Source organism: Coregonus lavaretus, assembly GCF_964263955.1.
Source record: "Coregonus lavaretus genome assembly, chromosome: 32".
NCBI lineage: Eukaryota > Metazoa > Chordata > Actinopteri > Salmoniformes > Salmonidae > Coregonus > Coregonus lavaretus.
Genome location: NC_140019.1, coordinates 26,193,436 through 26,213,577, shown reverse-complemented (window position 1 = coordinate 26,213,577; position 20,142 = coordinate 26,193,436). Strand labels below are relative to the sequence as shown.

Genomic DNA, 20,142 nt, shown 5'->3' with positions numbered 1-20,142 from the left:
TTAACAATTGATATCTCCCCCAAACCATTCCACAGATACTAGTGTAGGGAGAGGAATATAGTGTGTAGGGAGAGGACTATATTGTGTAGGGAGAGGACTATATTGTGTAGGGAGAAGAATATATTGTGTAGGGAGAGAAATACATTGTGTAGGGAGAGGACTATATTGTGTAGGGAGATGACTATATTGTGTAGGGAGAGGAATATATTGTGTAGGGAGAGAAATACATTGTGTAGGGAGATGTATGTATTTTGTAAGGGACAATAATATATTGTGTAGGGAGAATAATATATTGTGTAGGGTGAGGCATATATTGTGTAGGGAGAGGAATATATTGTGTTGGCAGAGGAATAAATTGTGTAGGGAGAGAAATATATTGTGTAGGAAGTGTAATATATTGTGTAGGGAGAGGACTATATTGTGTAGGGAGAGGAATATATATAGTGTAGGGAGTGTAATATATTGAATACATTGTGTAGGGAGAAGAATATATTGTGTAGGGAGAGACATATATTGTGTAGGGAGAGGAATATATTGTGTAGGGAGAATATATTGTGTAGGGAGAGGACTATATTGTGTAGGGAGAGGACTATATTGTGTAGGGAGAAGAATATATTGTGTAGGGAGAGGACTATATTGTGTAGGGAGAGGACTATATTGTGTAAGGAGAGGAATATATTGTGTAGGGAGAGGACTATATTGTGTAGGGAGAAGAATATATTGTGTAGGGAGATAAATATATTGTGTAGGGTGAGGTATGTATTTTGTAAGGGACAGTAATATATTGTGTAGGGTGTGTAATATATTGTGTAGGGAGAAGAATATATTGTGTATGGAGAGGCTTATATTGTGTAGGGAGAGGAATATATTGTGTAGGGAGAGGAATATATTGTGTAGGGAGTGTAATATGTTGTGTAGGGAGAGGAATATATTGTGTAGGGAGAGGCATATATTGTGTAGGGAGAGGCATATATTTTGTAGAAAGAGAGAGAATGCTTTCAACCCAAAACATATTCAATTAATTTAAATCCAACTATCCTATATTGAATATCCTATATTGTGTAAATTGGTACTGATTTTGTGGTTGATGTTCGTGCTGCTGTTATGACATGTTTGGTCTTTCCCATTTCAAACGTAAAGCATACCGGTGATGATGATAGTGGGGAGATTTACATAATCTCAGACAGATACTATTAAAGGTTCCTGTGTGTTCATACAGGTTCATATGTACCTCCCCCTCTATAACTCCTGATGTGTAGTCTATCATTTCCCTGTAAGGGACCTGCATCCACCTCTATCCACTGTATGTGTCCTCTGAAATTTACTCTATAAGGAGGGGAAGACAGGCAATTGACAAGCTTCCACTCCTAGGCCCCTACCTGGCCCCATAGTAAAAAAATAAAAATAAACTTTAAAAAACACCATCCTCTACCGGAAATACGCTTCACATCGAACTAGCTTGCGCCGGCAATTTAAGAGATGAGGTGTCTGATGAATTTTCCATGAGCTGAGAGAATTTTATTTCAACGGAAAAAGGAAGAGATACCTGGCGGATTGAGGCTCCTCTCGCCTGACTCCTAAATCCTCTTAATGATAGCCCAGCGGAGGTATGGAGAGAGGGATGGAGGGAGGGATGGAGCGTATTCAGCTCCGAAGGAGAAATAGCCATCCTCCCTGTTTTTCCTGTCCTCTCCTCTGCTCATTTTCAATTAGTCTCCTGTTCTCTTTTTCTTTCTCTTTCTTTCTCTCTCTCTCTCTCTCTCTCTCTCTCTCTCTCTCTCTCTCTCTCTCTCTCTCTCTCTCTCTCTCTCTCTCTCTCTCTCTCTCTCTCTCTCTCTCTCTCTCTCTCTCTCTCTCTCTCTCTCTCTCTCTCTCTCTTGTCTCTCTCATTATCTCTCTGTTTCTCTCTCTACCTTTCTCTCTCTCATTCTCTCTCTTTTCATCTCTCTCTTTCTCTTTCTCTCTGTTTTTCTCTCCTTGTGCCAGCGTGCCCAGGATGTCATCTGCCTTCTAATGTGGCTCCTCATGGCCCGGGTCAAGGTAGAGGAGGAGATAGCTTCACACTGGAAGACAGAGAACATTCAGCCAGGGAAGCAAACACACTCCAAGAAAATCGTTTTTTCTTCTTCTCTCTCTCCAACTTCCTTCCTTCCTTCCTTCCTTCTTCCCTTCAGCAGAGCCCAAGTGCTCATAAGAAGTAAATGACCAGAGAAGGTAAATATGGGCCTCACTCTCACACACAAAATGACCCAGCATTCCCGGAGATAAACACACAGTGCGGATATTTGCAAATATTGAGCTTGGCATGTCATCTCTTTGCCCTTCTGGGTTGTTTTTTGACGGTTCGCTCAGAGCGGGATATGCGATAGGAGATAGGCATATTCAGACCTACAGCAAAATTTGGTTCATATTACTGGCACAAAGCAGCTCCATATTCTACCTATGCCAAAACAGTTGATGTTCGTCAGCACATGAACAATACAGCTAACGAGCTAGTCCTTTATTAGCACCATTTTCTCTAGACATGGCTGAATGAATGAATTGAAGTAGCTTTTAATATTGTTCACCTCCTTTTAAGGAGCCCATAACTACAAGCTCTCATTCGACAGTATGTTGCTTTCAGCGAAAGTGGAACTCTCATTTGACACTGTGTCAATTTCAGCGAAAGTGGAATTCTCATTCGACAGCGTGTTGCTTTCAGCGAAAGTGGAACTTCACCGGATAAACTGCTTTGGCCTCATTACTCCAACCCCCTCTGATTACTCGGACCCCCCTCCTCCAATCTCTCACTTGGTAGGACGGTAAAGTACTGCAGGAACAGCAAATCCCACACCGGCTCGTCGAAGTTGTTGATAATTTTTACAATATGGTTCCGAATGGCTTCTGGTGGGATTTGATCAGATGACTAATAAGCAAAACAAAGCTGCCGCCGGGACCCCCCGGAATTCATATCAGAACAGTCCAACTAACCGTCCCCCCGTCTGATGTATTGCCAATACCTGCTTGTTTTTTATTTTTCTCACCACCCATTTAAACCCAGGTTTGTGTTAATAAGGAATACATTACCACCACCCCTGTGGTGGTGACAAACAGTGGGCAAGAAGTCATCCAGTTATACAAACGGGGATCCTCATATTGTTTCTGCCCCTTGAGACAGAGAGACAGACAGACACTGAGGGTTGTGTGTGGTTGAAATACGTCTTTTAGAAGCCCCAGGTTGTGTTACAGCACCAGAACCTTAAGGGTGTGTGTTTTCTGTGTCGTAACACTCTAGAGAGATGAGGGCTGAGGATATAGCGGGATATTGTCTCATACATTGGTTTGTATGGTGAGATTGCTGGCTATGTATGGAGCGATATGGGGGTCTTCCAGTGCTGCTCCAGGTTGATAGGGGCACTCAGGCCCAGGGAGATGACGAGTCGAGAGCAGGCTAGACCATAGGGTACATGGCAGTGTGTAGAATGCCTTTCCTCCGTAGGTGAGAGTTAGTGTGTGTGTGTGTGTGTGTGTGTGTGTGTGTGTGTGTGTGTGTGTGTGTGTGTGTGTGTGCATGTGCATGCACGTGCATGTGTGCGTGCGTCTGGATCATTACTGTGTGTGTGTGTCTGTGTGTGCACATGTGTTTTACTAGGTTCTGTCTATGGGGGTGTGTGTGTGTTCCAGAGTCTGTGTGTGTGTTCCAGAGTCTGTGTGTGTGTTCCATAGTCTGTGTGTGTGTTCCAGAGTCTGTGTGTGTGTTCCATAGTCTGTGTGTGTGTTCCAGAGTCTGTGTGTGTGTTCCAGAGTCTGTGTGTGTGTTCCATAGTCTGTGTGTGTGTTCCAGAGTCTGTGTGTGTGTTCCAGAGTCTGTGTGTGTGTTCCAGAGTATGTGTGTGTGTTCCAGAGTCTGTGTGTGTGTTCCATAGTCTGTGTGTGTGTTCCAGAGTCTGTGTGTGTGTTCCAGAGTCTGTGTGTGTGTTCCAGAGTCTGCGTGTGTGTTCCAGAGTCTGTGTGTGTGTTCCAGAGTCTGTGTGTGTGTTCCAGAGTCTGTGTGTGTGTGTTCCAGAGTCTGTGTGTGTGTGTTCCAGAGTCTGTGTGTGTGTTCCAGAGTCTGTGTGTGTGTGTTCCAGAGTCTGTGTGTGTGTTCCAGAGTCTGTGTGTGTGTTCCAGAGTCTGTGTGTGTGTTCCAGAGTCTGTGTGTGTGTTCCAGAGTCTGTGTGTGTGTTCCAGAGTCTGTGTGTGTGCTCTGTGTGAGAGCCCAGCTGGTATGCCACAGGGCTTTTTCTTTCAGGAAAAGAAAGGTGACTGTACCTCGGAACAATGAGGTTTCACTTAATTAAGCCCATCGGAGTCCCCCAGTGAAAGTCACTCCTATAATTTGTGTGAGCTAACATTACAGAGCATGCTTCAGTAGTGGAATGACATGACTCATAGTGGTTTTTGCTGGCAGTGATATCCACATTGGATTTACAAAAAGCCGGTAACTTTTCAAAAATTTCTATAAGAAATCTGTAATCCTCCAACCAGGATTTCTGGAAAACCAGGGAATTTGGGGAAAGTTACCGGAATTTTGCAACCCTAAATATGTGTGTTGTAATGGCCCCCAAAGCAACACCAAGCCCAAGCCTACTTCCTCTTCCAAAGGAGGCTTGTAGTGTGTGTGTGTGTGTGTGTGTGTGTGTGTGTTGGTTTCTTCTCATGCTTGCCTGCCTGTGTGTTAAGTCCCTCTGCTCTGTGTGGTGCCACATCTCTGACATGCAATGACTTTGGACACTTGTATCAATCTGGGAGCAATCTGTCTGTGCTCTCGACCGTCCACTCGGCATACAAACAAGGCTGCGTCCCATATGGCACCCTTTTCCCTATCTATTGCACTACTTTTTCCCAGGGCCCAACTATGTCTTGCCCAAGGTAGTGCACTATAAAGTAGATAGCGTGCCACTTGGGACTCAACCCAAGGCCTCACTGCTGAGGTGATCAATGGAGCTTTCCCGTCGAATAATATTTCATCAACTTTGGTGTTACTCTCCACCTGACGACATCCGGAGCAAGGCTGCTTTGGGGGGAAATAAAAATGTCTGCCAGTTATAGATTGTTCATTTAAAGAAAAGAAGGAAGAGAGAAAGTGATACTCTGCAAAATGAAGCTCTTGAAGGAGTGACTGCTGGCTCTCTCCTTCTCTTTCCTTCTCTCTGTTTCTCTTCTCATCTCCTGTGGTTGTATAAGGTCAAGGGCCACTGCTCTTAACTGCTGGTGAAGTTTATATCCCTCTACATCCATCCTACTCCTTTTGGTAGCCCAAGGGTGTTGTACTCTTAGATACTGCTGAGATTTGTTGATGGTGGTCCTGGTGTGTGTGTGTGAATGTGCGCGTCTGTGTTTGAACACTACTGCCTGTGTGTGTGTGTGTGTGTGTGTGTGTGTGTGTGTGTGTGTGTGTGTGTTTGTGTGTAGTTTTGCGAGTGTGTGTGCACAGTCCCTGACCCTTTTGAAGTGATGTCCCTGCCACGTGAGGTACACAGGGCCCCTCCAGGGATTCCACATCCATTTGAATTGTTTCTGCAGCACCTCCATGGCAGTTTTAATGCATCTTTGACCTAGATTCTGCATCACAATGTTTAGCGAGCGTGTGTGTGATGTGATGCGTGTCAGTCTTTCTGCTGTCAGCTGAAGAAACATACTTGCTGTTGATGGAGGGGAGGTAGACAGGAGGAAGAGGGGGAGAGAGAAGGAGTGGAGGAGGGGAAGAGAAGAGGAGGGGAGTGGAGGAGGTGTAGAGAGGAGGAGTGGAGGAAGGGTAGAGAGGAGTGGAGGAGGGGAAGAGAGGAAGAGTGGAGGGGTGGAGGAGGGGTAGAGAGGATGAGTGGAGGAGGGGAAGAGAGGATGAGGGGAAGAGAGGAAGAGTGGAGGTGAAGAGAGGAGGAGTGGAGGAGGGGAAGAGAGGAGGAGTGGATGAGGGGTAGAGAGGAGGAATGGAGGAGGGGTAGAGTGGAGGAGGGGAAGAGAGGAGGAGTGGGGGAGGGGAAGAGAGGAAGAGTGGAGATGAAGAGGGGAGGAGTGGAGGAGGGGAAGAGAGGAGGAATGGAGGAGGGGTAGAGTGGAGGAGGGGAAGAGAGGAGGAGGGGAAGAGATGAAGAGTGGAGGTGAGGAGTGGAGGAGGGGTAGAGAGGAGGAGTGGAGGAGGTGTAGAGAGGAGGAGTGAAGGAGGTGTGCGTTCCATTTATTAAATATTGACCTGGAGGTTGAGTGGGACAGGTAGGCTTTTTAAAGCCTGTGAAAAGCCGGGCATACACCACAACTGAAAATATAATCCAGGCAAAATGCAAGGGAAGCCTTCTCCCTGACATGTTATAATGTACAGTGGGGAAAAAAAAGTATTTAGTCATTTACCAATTGTGCAAGTTCTCCCACTTAAAAAGATGAGAGAGGCATGTAATTTTCATCATAGGTACATGTCAACTATGACAGCCAATTGATGGAAAAAACATCCAGAAAATCACATTGTAGGATTTTTTATGAATTTATTTGCAAATTATGGTGGAAAATAAGTATTTGGTCACCTACAAACAAGCAAGATTCTGGCTCTCACAGACCTGTAACTTCTTCTTTAAGAGGCTCCTCTGTCCTCCACTCGTTACCTGTATTAATGGCACCTGTTTGAACTTGTTATCAGTATAAAAGACACCTGTCCACAACCTCAAACAGTCACACTCCAAACTCCACTATGGCCAAGACCAAAGAGCTGTAAAAGGACACCAGAAACAAAATTGTAGAACTGCACCAGGCTGGGAAGACTGAATCTGCAATAGGTAAGCAGCTTGGTTTGAAGAAATCAACTGTGGGAGCAATTATTAGGAAATGGAAGACATACAAGACCACTGATAATCTCCCTCGATCTGGGGCTCCACGCAAGATCTCACCCCGTGGGGTCAAAATGATCACAAGAACGGTGAGCAAAAATCCCAGAACCACACGGGGGGACCTAGTGAATGACCTGCAGAGAGCTGGGACCAAAGTAACAAAGCCTACCATCAGTAACACACTACGCCGCCAGGGACTGAAATCCTGCAGTGCCAGACGTGTCCCCCTGCTTAAGCCAGTACATGTCCAGGCCCGTCTGAAGTTTGCTAGAGTGCATTTGGATGATCCAGAAGAGGATTGGGAGAATGTCATATGGTCAGATGAAACCAAAATAGAACTTTTTGGTAAAAACTCAACTCGTCGTGTTTGGAGGACAAAGAATGCTGAGTTGCATCCAAAGAACACCATACCTACTGTGAAGCATGGGGGTGGAAACATCATGCTTTGGGGCTGTTTTTCTGCAAAGGGACCAGGACGACTGATCCGTGTAAAGGAAAGAATGAATGGGGCCATGTATCGTGAGATTTTGAGTGAAAACCTCCTTCCATCAGCAAGGGCATTGAAGATGAAACGTGGTTGGGTCTTTCAGCATGACAATGATCCCAAACACACCGCCCGGGCAACGAAGGAGTGGCTTCGTAAGAAGCATTTCAAGGTCCTGGAGTGGCCTAGCCAGTCTCCAGATCTCAGCCCCATAGAAAATCTTTAGAGGGAGTTAAAAGTCTGTGTTGCCCAGCGACAGCCCCAAAACATCACTGCTCTAGAGGAGATCTGCATGGAGGAATGGGCCAAAATACCAGCAACAGAGTGTGACAACCTTGTGAAGACTTACAGAAAACGTTTGACCTGTGTCATTGCCAACAAAGGGTATATAACAAAGTATTGAGAAACTTTTGTTATTGACCAAATACTTATTTTCCACCATAATTTGCAAATAAATTCATTCAAAATCCTACAATGTGATTTTCTGGATTTTTTTTCCTCATTTTGTCTGTCATAGTTGGCGTGTACCTATGATGGAAATTACAGGCCTCTCTCATCTTTTTAAGTGGGAGAACTTGCACAATTGGTGGCTGACTAAATACTTTTTTTCCCCACTGTATTTTAGTGGATACCTTGACAAGATAGACTGAATTATAGCTTTGTTGGTTTTTAATTTGAGCCACTTTGTGTTCTAACCTATCCCCTATCTTTTTTTGCTAGTACAGCGAGGACCCCTTTTTAAGCAAGAAAGACAAAGTAAATCCTTCACCATGAATAAATGGTCCACTAGTATAATTATCTTATTCTGACTCTTTCTGTGCCATCATTCTCTCTCTCTTTCGCTTGCCCAGTCTACCCTCTCTCTGCCAATAACTAGGAATTAATCTGCTTCCATCTATATTGAATGGTCCTCTCTGGCCTTGAGTTACGCTTTTTTACAACTCTCTTTTATGTCAAATGTGGTGATGTGTCATGATGGCCAGACCTTCGAGTCGAACACAAATTAATCAAAGTCTAGTCTATAGTGAATAGTCTGCTTAGGCTTTGTGAGGCACTATCCTCCCTGACCCTGATGTTGTTCAGTGGTGGCTGGTCAAACCCACTGTACTGTTTCTGTAACCGAGGTCCACTCTCCAGCTCCTTAATTAGGCCATTTTCTAGTACCGCCACACAGCAGGTCAGAGGTAAAATCTCTTTGTCTGCAACAAACAAACCCACCGCTTAATTAACAGAATTGCCGACTCATAGTTGCGTTTCCACCGTCTCTCTACACTCTCCAGTGCAGTAGCCTACGGTAGCCTAGCTAACGTAGCCTGCGGTTGGTGCTGGCAGTGGAGTAGTGAGACTAAGCGAGATGACGTCCAAGGAACAGTGGGAGTAGGGGACGATAAGGAAGGATTCTTCTTCAGTGATTAAAAATAACCTTTACTGTCCTACAGAGAAGCTGTTAGCTGTGCCCTTTCATTCCCCCTGCAAATGCCATTCCCAGACTGCAGGTCTAATGATGCTACAATGGTTTCAAAGCAATTACACCATCTCCAAATTGATACCAAATTATTGGGCTGCGGCACTAAGAGGCCTGCCTGCCTGGTGGTGGTGCTAGTGTGGTGGGCAGGCAGGCACAGGCCTATATCATTTAGACTCATTAGCTTCTCTGATTGTTAGCCCACAAACGAAGCCAGAAGATGTTGGGTCTCCTTAATGGGGCCTGGTCTGAGAACAGCGAACAGCTCTCCCCGGGTGCTTGAGCACAAACGACAGTCTCTTGAAGCGGTAGGACCAACCGCTGCCAGGTCGACCCCTACGCAGCCCCCTCTTTCTCAGCCCTCTCATGTCTGCTAGCCCCTTTTGGTCCTTTAAAAACCTGTTGTATGTCAAATATTGTATGTTATAGCTTGGAAAATAAATCAATGTGACTCTGGATGACAACATAATGATGCATGTTTCCAACATTAGGGCTGTTTTCCTAAAGAAGTTAAATCCGCTTCGTGTTTTGTTAACTTGCCACAATACTAACGAGTATTGCAATACTGGTATGGTCCCGGGCCTACTAGACAGGACTGCTCCACTGGAGCTCTGTTGGCCTAATTCCAGGAGTGGGAGCAGCAGGAATAATGGGAGAGTGATACTAGTGGGAGCCTTGTTTTCCACCCAGTCTTTCTCCCAGGGGGACTAGGTTGCAGGGAGCACTTTCTTCCGGAACACCCTCTGAGACGAGCAATTTTTCCCCTTAACTTGTTTACTCATTTTTCTGCTATTTTCCGCGTGGGGCTATGCAGTGATGAGCCAGACTGCTCTGCAGGCGTACAGTATGTGGGAGCGGTGTTTCCTCCAGACAGACGAGTGCACACACACACACACACACACACCATCTCCACACACACATAAACTCCACACACGCTGACTCCACACACACACAGTCAGTCTGCGCCAATTAGGCTCCAGGAAAAGGCAGGTGAGACAGAATGTTTTTCATGACAACAAAAAATAATATTCTGTCTTGATCCTTTAATGTAGCATTGTACAGTTTATCAGCAGAGGATAATTTACCCTTAAAGAACAATGAAACATTAAAAATAAAGTCGATCTGATCCACAGTGACAGAGCCTAGCTGTATCCGGTGTGAATTAAAGAAAAACAGCGTAAGATGTTATTTTTTTTTTTACATCCTCTCTGTTTGTCATTCCGAGGCTGTGTAGCGCTGAATATCCCACTTTGGTAAAAATGTGTTGGATTGAACATGAAGCAAGGTCACAGAAGAGCTGTTTGGAAGCTCTGTTTAATTTGTCATTGGCAAAATGTTTGAATTTCTTCTCTCTCCCAAAGTTAGACTATATGCCACTACAGGTCTCCCCATGTTGCTGTAAAGTCTTCTGATATGGTGCTGAGTGGTCAGTGTTGCTATACCAGCAGAGTGTGTTGCTATACCAGCAGAGTGTGTTGCTATACCAGCAGAGTGTGTTGCTATACTAGCAGACTGTGTTGCTATACCAGCAGAGTGTGTTGCTATACCAGCAGAGTGTGTTGCTATACCAGCAGAGTGTGTTGCTATACCAGCAGAGTGTGTTGCTATACCAGCAGAGTGTGTTGCAATACTAGCAGACTGTGTTGCTATACCAGCAGAGTGTGTTGCTATACCAGCAGAGTGTGTTGCTATACCAGCAGAGTGTGTTGCAATACTAGCAGACTGTGTTGCTAAACCAGCAGAGTGTGTTGCTAAACCAGCAGAGTGTGTTGCTATACCAGCAGAGTGTGTTGCTATACCAGCAGAGTGTGTTGCTATACCAGCAGAGTGTGTTGCTATACCAGCAGAGTGTGTTGCTATACCAGCAGAGTGTGTTGCTATACCAGCAGAGTGTGTTGCTATACCAGCGGAGTGTGCTGCTATACTAGCGGAGTGTGTTGCTATATCAGCAGAGTGTGTACTAGTAGACATAGCTATTATATAGATGATATCAGAAATACTGTTCTCAAATCAAATCCTTACACCAAGCACTGTTAACACATTAAGCATGATACTAGTCCTCCCAGTCTTCCCAGCAGATAAGGCCTATCTTCAGACTTATACCGTCATGTCAATGATAAGAATCTTCAGTCAAAATGGTTTGAATCCAACCCTTATCACCTGTATATGGAAATGGTATTAACAGCTCTATGATCCCGCAGAGACCATCTTGACATCTTAGTTTGAGACTAGGAAATGTGTATGCCCTGCCCCAGCAATGGCTTATCTGCTCCAATCCATCTGTACAACAGGCATTTACCACCATTAACAAAACTCCAACTCCATCTCCCCACTGAAAGCAATGAAAGCAATAACTGTCCAACTGCTTTTACAACTTCCACTCAGTCCAGCCAAGGAATGTTGACTCCTTTTAGAATACATTGTTTAACATCACTGTGCATGGGACTGATTGACATTAACATTCAGTGTTGCACTAGACACAGGCAATAACATGTGTTGATGCTTACGAAATGTGTGGCGATACATGTGGGTAGGATGTAATGAGATGTGTTCCAATACTGCACCAGAGAGAGCAGGCCTTGATACTGAACATAACTCCCTGTGCTCCTGTCTTCTCACCCCCGGGAGGTCTCTGATGACAGTCCAGGCTGGACGGACAGATGGACCTCCAATCAGGCCATGTCCTCCGTCTCCAGATCTGATGTTGCCTAGGATCATCTTATCCTATCCTATGCCATCCTATCCTATCCCATCAGATGGGAAGGGTTTGAACTTGACCTTAGATCAGTGTAAGGGGGCAACCTCACGCTAGTACATCGATAATCGGTAACACTTTACTTGACACCCAGCGTCATAACACATTATGACACAGTCATAACCATGCCATATATGTCATACCAGCTGACATAACTTGTCATAACCTGTCATAATATGGTCATAACACTGTCATGACACGTACATTTAGACCTGTTGTGACATATACTGCATTATTTTATGGCTGGTTATGACACCTACATAAGAGTGTCAAAACCCACAAACCCTACCACACAAAGCAAAACATTCCATTACCCCATGGCCTACTTGTGAACAGTATGTTTGTTATATAAACCTTTATGAAATTGACCATATTATATTATCATTGTAATTGTGCTCAAATTGATGTCAGACATGCACCTACCCCAATGGTCTGTTGCTAATGACTGGGATGAATGCAGGAGCAGATTTAAGGAGCAGGACAAGACACCCTCTTTTTGACTGATGACTGACATAAGGGCATGTACGTGATAGGCTTATCTGGCTTATATGATTATGACAGTCATAATGCTTCTTGATAGTGTCATAAAGTGTATTTTCTTAGTCCAAGTAAAGTGACACAGGATGGTCATAATAATGTGTTATGACACTGGGTGTCAAGTAAAGTGTTACCTATTCATATGAAATAAAATAAGATGATATAATGTTGTATCATAGATTTCATTAAATGTGATTTTGTATTGTCAGGGCAGGGTGTTGAGTGTCACCAGTGAAGCAGAGGTCTGGTGCTCCAGTGAACTGAGGTGGCTGCTGAGTTCTGCTCCCTAACCTCACACCCTGCTAGGCCCAGTTGGACCATCTGGCTGAGTACAGTATACATTATGGCCCCTAGGGAATGACAGAAGGTACAACAAGCCAACACATGGCTAAACTTTGTTTAACCAGCTAACAAACTGCTCTTAGTGAAAATGTGTTTGGAATGTCCATAGGGGGAGTAGCGGGGTGGAGGGTGGAGTAGGTAGCTGATTAGTGGTGGCTATTCAGCACACTACATACAGTAAGACATCTTGTACATTGAGTGTCCCATGTTTCTAGCTCCTAGCCATCTAACCAACCTAGTTCTGTTTCTAGCTCCTAGCCATCTAACCAACCTAGTTCTGCTTCTAGTTCTGTTTCTAGCTCCTAGCCAACTAGCCAATCTAGTTCTGATTCTAGTTCTGTTTCTAGCTCCCAGCTCCTAGCCAACCTAGTTATGTTTCTAGTTCTGTTTCTAGCTCCTAGCCAACTAGCCAATCTAGTTCTGATTCTAGTTCTGTTTCTAGCTCCCAGCTCCTAGCCAACCTAGTTATGTTTCTAGTTCTGTTTCTAGCTCCTAGCCAACTAACCAACCTAGTTCTGTTTCTAGCTCCTAGCCAACTAGCGTACCTAGTTCTGTTTTTAGCTCCTAGCCAACTAGCCAACCTGGTTATGTTTCTAGTTATGTTTCTAGCTCCCAGCTCATAGCCAACCTAGTTTTGTTTCTAGCTCCTAGCCAACTAACCAACCTAGTTCTGTTTCTAGCTCCTAGCCAACTAGCGAACCTAGTTCTGGTTTTAGCTTCTAGCCAACCTAGTTCTGTTTCTGGTTCTGTTTCTAGCTCCTAGCCAACTAGCCAACCTAGTTCTGTTTCTAGCTCCTAGCCAACTAGCCAACCTAGTTCTGTGTCTATCTCCTAGCCAACTAGCCAACCTAGTTCTGCTTCTAGTTCTGTTTCTAGCTCCTAGCCAACTAGCCAATCTAGTTCTGATTCTAGTTCTGTTTCTAGCTCCCAGCTCCTAGCCAACCTAGTTATGTTTCTAGTTCTGTTTCTAGCTCCTAGCCAACTAACCAACCTAGTTCTGTTTCTAGCTCCTAGCCAACTAGCGTGCCTAGTTCAGTTTTTTAGCTCCTAGCCAACTAGCCAACCTGGTTATGTTTCTAGTTATGTTTCTAGCTCCCAGCTCAAAGCCAACCTAGTTTTGTTTCTAGCTCCTAGCCAACTAACCAACCTAGTTATGTTTCTAGCTCCTAGCCAACTAGCGAACCTAGTTCTGGTTTTAGCTTCTAGCCAACCTAGTTCTGTTTCTGGTTCTGTTTCTAGCTCCTAGCCAACTAGCCAACCTAGTTCTGTTTCTATCTCCTAGCCAACTAGCCAACCCAGTTCTGTTTCTAGTTCTGTTTCTAGCTCCCAGCTCCTAGCCAACCTAGTTCTGTTTCTATCTCCTAGCCAACTAGCCAACCTAGTTCTGTTTCTAACTCCTAGCCAACCTGGTTCTGTTTCTAGTTCTGTTTCTAACTCCTAGCCAACCTGGTTCTGTTTCTAGTTCTGTTTCTAGCTCCCAGCTCCTACCCAACCTAGTTCTGTTTTGAGCTCCTAGCCAACCTAGTTCTGTTTCTAGCTCCTAGCCAACTAGCCAATCTAGTTCTGTGTTTTTTTTTGTGTTGTCTTACTTTATTTGCTCAGAACGTTTCTGGTTTCATCTCCTACAACCTTTTTAAGTACTGTTTTTGTATTGCTAGATATTACTGCACTGTTGGAGCTAGAAACATAAGCCTTTTGCTGCAAATCTGTGTACCCGACCAATAAAGTTTTATTTTATTTTATTGGATATTCCCAATTAGTTTCATTAAGTTTATCTTATCCCACTACCATCGCTCTAATGATGTGTTGAAACATCAATTTGTGAGTGATTGATACTCTCCTTCATATACCCTAGATGGTATCGGTCACCATAAATAAACTGTTGATTTGTAGGCTTTGATGCTCAACATGTGCACAGGCTCAAACTTTGCAACTCTGTCTCACCTAACAGTCTCCCGGGCCTCAGGTTCACTTCAGTGGTCTGCATGTAAGTCCATTGATATCCCCTCTATTGAAGTTGGTTGGTAAGTAATATCCTTTAGGATGTTTTTATAGTCTGTTAAGCACATGATCAAGAATGGACGTACAGTCATTCGTTCCAGGTGTGCTGTATTTTCTCATCTAAATATGCCTTTATATCTAGGCCAATGGGAGAATGTGTTCATCTCCAAGTCCTTAACAACTTCCCTCCCAAACGGATTTGTAGGCAATTCATACATTAAAGAAAGGAGCCCAATTTGCAAGACGGCAACGGCTGATGCAAAAACTCATTTACTGTACTCCCCACTTTGTGCTCGCTTGATCAATCAAATATTACTGCACATATGTAGTTTGTTTACAAACCTACAGGCCCACTCGCACATATTTACACACACATACAAACACACATACACACCCACGCACAAACTAACATTTTCTTTCACATCAAACACACGTTCCTCTGTGTAGATTTACTGGAAGCTGTAGTAGGTAGGAACCATTTTTATTGATAACAAGCTTCTGCATATTCCCCAGTGTAGAACTTCTTCCCCAGACAAAAAAAAAAAAAGACTACCACTGCTCCATACTGTGGGAGTGCTCTGAGGTTCATCACTGTCCCTCTGAATAGCTTTCTCATAATTAGTTGGGGACACACACAGGAGACATGCCTTCCCTTTATTTGCTGGTTTGGGAGAGGCGGGAGGGCCTCCTTGGCTCTGCTGTTTTAAAATAACCTTCCAGCATTACACGCCTTAGACAACAGCAGTCTTATCCTCACTCCCTATCTAACACACACACACCACGGACCCAGGCCTCCTCCCCCCTCCACACACACACACCATAGACCCAGGCCTCCTCCCCCCTCCACACACACATACAGTACACACACACTCACTACTACCAGCACCCTCCATTTAATCATCTGGGAAAATATTTATTCATAGTCCATTGTCATTATTTCCCTGGGATGTGTTGATTAGGTTGTCTTTTATCTGCCCCTGTCACTTGGGCCCCTTGATCCTCTGACTGCCTCCAAGGTGAAACAGTGGGGAAGTGGAGATTCTTATCACATGGCACTTGTTTAATGGCTCCAATACATGCAGTTTAACACACTGTTTATTTTTCAGGCAGTGGATGAGTATTTTTTTCACACTTTACATTTGAAAGGAAAGTCATGCTGACACGTCTGTTTACATATTTACTGCTGTAGTAGGGCTGATATCATCCATATTAACCATAAAGTCATATGTGAAGACACTATCTACATACTGTGTGATAGATACATACTGTGATCCATAATATAACTAGAGAGAGAGAATGCATTTAGCCTCTACGGTTGTCTGTCGGCAAACCATAAACTTTACTGGAGGAATAGTCATGATTTCTGCAGGCTGTGATGATCCATTAATATAGAGTTCTTCTTACATGAGCCAAGAACAGGCTTGGCTTTTTGGAAGTAGCTATTGTGGAGTTGTACATCACATGGGTGACCTGTTTAGTGTTTCTGAAGAACTTGTTGTACGTCGCATACTCTCTAGACACTCAGCTGCTGGGCTTTTCAATTAAAGGCCTCTCGAGGGCCGAACTGTGGGCTCACAACTGCTTCTGCTAATCATGGAACTGAGACACCAGGTATGTGGACTCCCACTAATTAGTGACATTAATAGGTAAATTTAACTAAAATAAAACCATTTACATGTTTTCCAGGGTTAATGGTATAATACACATTTTGCCTTATGCCGTGCACCTACAAATCCTGCAAGATCAAAGATCAAAGATACAGTTCTATCGTTGTGTCGGTCTCTCCCAACTGCAACCTACTGTATGTGAGACTTAAAAACTGTTATGACGTGTGACCCTCTGAGTAGTATAGTGGAAGAGTAATAACTTGGTCTAAAGCCGCAGCACAGTCGAGCACTACCTCTCACTTGCTAATCTTAATCCTATGAATAGGGATGACAAGGGTCTACCACTGTCACCGCAGCATTTAAAGAGATCTCCTCCGCCATGCCCTGTGATCCGCTCCACATTGTACATCTCCAACACGTCCTCAAATCTGTTCAGGGGATACAATCTGACTTATTTCCTTGAGTGACTACCCCTCCCAGAATCTTCTTACGCATAATAACGTGCTTTGCGTTGCTCACTCTCGGAAATAGCATCCGCAAAACAAGATCCCTGTCAGGCACTTAAGTCATTTGAAAAGCATGAAGTGACAACCCACACTTTTCAGTCGTGCCCACTGTCACTGAGCAGATTTGTCATGAAAAAGGATGAATGCTACAGCACTAAAAAGACAGGGCTATACACTTCCAGTCAAGTAACTCTTAAATATTAGCACAAATAACAGGAAATTGCCTCCCAGGTGCTCTTTGACAAGGCCACAGACCTGACGTGTTGGTTTATTTTGAAGAGTTTGAGAAATCCTCCGTTCACAATAAGTGCTGGGGGTCAGAACACTGTCAGAGCTCAGTACTCGGCTCGGCTGTTTTCCCTGGGTACAAAATCACAGAGAGAGCGCTTTAGCCCTGCCCAGAATGACCTTTTAACTGCTCTGTGTCCACAAACTCACAGAGACAATTAGAAAGTAGCTTTCAAGGGCTGTTTTTTTTTTTTTCTTCTATTTTCTCTCACTGAGTTTTTTTTTTTCTTCTTAGAACTAACTGATGGGGGACTGCTTATCCGTTTGTTTTGGAACGTCTGGGCAAAGGTCATTGTCTGGTTTGAACAGGGTCAGACAGACAGAGTTTTCAAATGAGGAAAAAGTACTTTAGTTGCAGTTATAGGTTTGTGGATGACAATATACTTTATCGTGACACACTTGAGTAAAACTGAAGGGGAAAACTTAATTTGTTCTGTGTTTGACATTTCCATTTTAGTCATTTAGCACACACTCTTATCCAGAGAGTTACAGTAGGGAGTCATTTAGTGGACACTCTTATCCAGAGAGACTTACAGTAGGGAGTCATTTAGCAGACACTCTTATCCAGAGAGACTTACAGTAGGGAGTCATTTAGCAGACACTCTTATCCAGAGAGACTTACATTAGTGAGTTATTTAGCAGACACTCTTATCCAGAGCGACTTACAATAGTGAGTTATTTAGCAGAAACTCTTATCCAGAGATACTTACAGTAGGGAGTCATTTAGCAGACACTCTTATCCAGAGATACTTACAGTAGGGAGTCATTTAGCAGACACTCTTATCCAGAGAGTCTTACAGTAGGGAGTCATTTAGTGGACACTCTTATCCAGAGCGACTTACAGTAGGGAGTCATTTAGAAGACACTCTTATCCAGAGAGACTTACAGTAGGGAGTCATTTAGCAGACACTCTTATCCAGAGAGACTTACATTAGTGAGTTATTTAGCAGACACTCTTATCCAGAGCGACTTACAATAGTGAGTTATTTAGCAGACACTCTTATCCAGAGATACTTACAGTAGGGAGTCATTTAGCAGACACTCTTATCCAGAGATACTTACAGTAGGGAGTCATTTAGCAGACACTCTTATCCAGAGAGTCTTACAGGAGGGAGTCATTTAGTGGACACTCTTATCCAGAGAGACTTACAGTAGTGAGTTATTTAGCAGACACTCTTATCCAGAGAGACTTATAGTAGTGAGTTATTTAGCAGACACTCTTATCCAGAGAGACTTACAGTAGGGAGTAATTTAGCATACACTCTTATCCAGAGCGACTTACAGTAGTGAGTGCATACATTTTCGTAGTCTTCCCCTGTGGGAATGGAACCCACAACCCTGGCGTTGCATGCACCATGCTCTACCAACTGAGCCACATGGGACCCATATTTATGACAATGTCATATAGCACAGCATACAATGGTGTTACATGTCATAGCTTTTCAAATAACGTGCTACCAGAGTAACCTACTGTAGCTTATTTCTCTCCTTACATTTAAACTCATCAAAGTACACACCTGTTCTAATCCAAAATAACACAAAATCATCAAATCCTATAAGAGCTAGTCAACCACAATTCAGGGGTGATAAGAGCTAGTCAACCACAATTCAGGGGTGATAAGAGCTAGTCAACCACAATTCAGGGATGATAAGGGCTAGTTAATCACAATTCAGGGATGATAAGGGCTAGATAATCACATTTACATTTTACATTTTAGTAATTTAGCAGACGCTCTTATCCAGAGCGACTTACAGTTAGTGAATACATATTTTTTTATATATACTGCACGATTCAAGGTTCATAAGAGCTAGTTAATCGCAATTCAGGGATGATAAGAGCTAGATAATAACGACTCAGGGTTGATAAGAGCTAGTTAATCACAATTCAAGGTTCATAAGAGCTAGTTAATCACAATTCAGGGATGATAAGAGCTAGATAATCACGATTCAGGGTTGATAAGAGCTAGTTAATCACTATTAAAGGTTCATAAGAGCTAGTTAATCACAATTCAGGGATGATAAGAGCTTGTAAGCCACAATTCAGGTCTGTTACAAAATGAAAACTCATCAGTTACCAATCAATAACACAAAATTAATATGAAATATGACTTGGCTGAGGCTCTCTCTCCTATTTTCAAGCCATCCATCATTGACGGAAAAATGAATACAGAAAATCATCAATTAAGACTGCAGGGCCCTATTCCTCATTCATATTAAGTTGGTTAATTTCCTGTGGCTGCAGATTTGTCTTGTGTCACCGTAAGGCACATGTATGATTCACTCTCATGTCCACTCTCACATTTCCTCCCTGTTCCTAAACTTTCTGACTATACACCACTTTCATAGGCAATTATTTTATTATTCTAAACTCTGTAGATCTATGTTGTGCATACACTACATGACCAAAAGTATGTGGACACCTGCTCGTCGAACATCTCATTCCAAAATCATGGGCATTAATATAGAGTTGGTCCCCCTTTAGCTGTTATAACAGCCTCCGCTCTTCTGGGAAGGCTTTCCACTCGATGTTAGAACATTGCTGCGGGGATTTGCTTCCATTCAGCCACAATAGCATTAGTGTGGTCGGGCACTGATGTTGGGCGATTAGGCCTTGCTCTCAGTCGACATTCCAATTAATCCCAAAGGTGTTTGATGGGGTTGAGGTCAGGACTCTGTGCAGGCCAGTCAAGTTCTTCCACACAGATCTCGACAAACCATTTCTGTATGGACCTCACTTTGTGCACGGGGGCATTGTCATGCTGAAACAGGAAAGGGCCTTCCCCAAACTGTTGCCACAAAGTTGGAAGCACAGAATCGTTTAGAATGTCATTGTATGCTTTAGCGTTAAGATTTCCCTTCACTGGAACTAAAGGGCCTAGCCCGAACTATGAAGAACAGCCCCAGACCATTATTCCTCCTCCACCAAATTTACAGTTGGCACTATGCATTGGGGCAGGTAGCGTTCTCCTGGCATCCGCCAAACCCAGATTCGTCTGTCGGACTGCCAGATGGTGAAGCATGATTCATCACTCCAGAGAACGCGTTTCCACTGTTCCAGAGTCCAATGGCAGCTAACTTTACACCACTCCAGCCGCCGACGCTTGGCATTCCGCATGGTGATCTTAGGCTTGTGTGTGGCTGCAAGGCCATGGAAACCCGTTTCATGAAGCTCCCGACGAACAGTTCTTGTGCTGACGTTGCTTTCAGAGGCAGTTTGGAACTCGGTAGTGAGTGTTGCAACCGAGGACATATGATTTTTAGCAGTCGGCGGTCCCGTTCTGTGAGCTTGTGTGGCCTACCACTTCGCGGCTGAGCCGT

General features: G+C 43.8%; 1 protein-coding gene across 1 annotated transcript in view; it reads left to right on the top strand.

Moving 5' to 3' along the window:
* Positions 1 to 20,142, top strand: part of LOC311108006 (protein diaphanous homolog 2-like) — a 589,414-nt gene that overhangs the window by 274,679 nt on the left and 294,593 nt on the right. The gene's annotated exons all lie outside the window — the stretch shown is intronic.